This window comes from Dermacentor variabilis, unplaced genomic scaffold, assembly GCF_050947875.1.
Source record: "Dermacentor variabilis isolate Ectoservices unplaced genomic scaffold, ASM5094787v1 scaffold_12, whole genome shotgun sequence".
NCBI classification, from domain to species: Eukaryota; Metazoa; Arthropoda; class Arachnida; order Ixodida; family Ixodidae; genus Dermacentor; species Dermacentor variabilis.
Window position 1 is genome coordinate 2,602,481 of NW_027460280.1, and position 828 is coordinate 2,603,308.

Consider the following 828-nt stretch of genomic DNA (forward strand, 5'->3'; position numbering starts at 1 on the left):
CCGTGTCACGAGCTGGTGATCACTCGTGATAGCCTGTTCCTTTTGCAAAAGGCGTTGCAGCTTTGCTCGCTCAGCAGACCGGCTCTGCGTTTCCCCCAAGAGGTGACGAAGGAGACGCCGCGTGCTGCCATTGTGGAGCTGCCCATCGACTTCGTTGCAGATGTCATACCATTGTTGGCGGCTTAAGGTCCGGCAATATTCTTCCAGCTGGCGATTGATATGTGCGATCTTCTTACGAAGCTTCCGGTTGTGCCTTTGCTTCTTCCATCTTGCGTTTAGTGACGTCTTGGCTTCCCAGAGGTGGGCTAGTCGGCTGTCGATCTTGTCAACCTGGACTTCGGGTGCGAGCGTCTGCGTCGCCTTGTTCATGTCGTCGTTGAGCGTCTCCATCCATGCCTCGATGTCATCGATGTTCTCCTCACCTCTCTGTTCAACTCGCTGCTTTCGGAATTTTTCCCAGTCCGTCCATTTGAATAGCTTAGGAAAAGGGGGTGTACCTGCCTGAGGAATTGGTGTTTCTAGGATCATGTGGTCACTACCGAGATCTTCAAAGGTATTGCACCACATTGCTTGAGGGATGTTACGGACCGCCGTCAGGCCTGGTGTCGTGTCCCGTGCCGTAGAGGTGCCCATGCGGGTCGGCGCCGTGGGATCGGTAATAAGAGTTAATTCGGCATCATGCAGGTCCTGCCACAGGCGTCGACCTTTGGCGGTAGTGTAGCCATAGTCCAAGGCCTCGTTCGGGGCGTTAAAATCTCCCCCCACCAGAAACTGCTTTGCGCCCGCCAAGGCAAGCGGCCCTAAAGCAGGTTTAGGTATAGATATTTA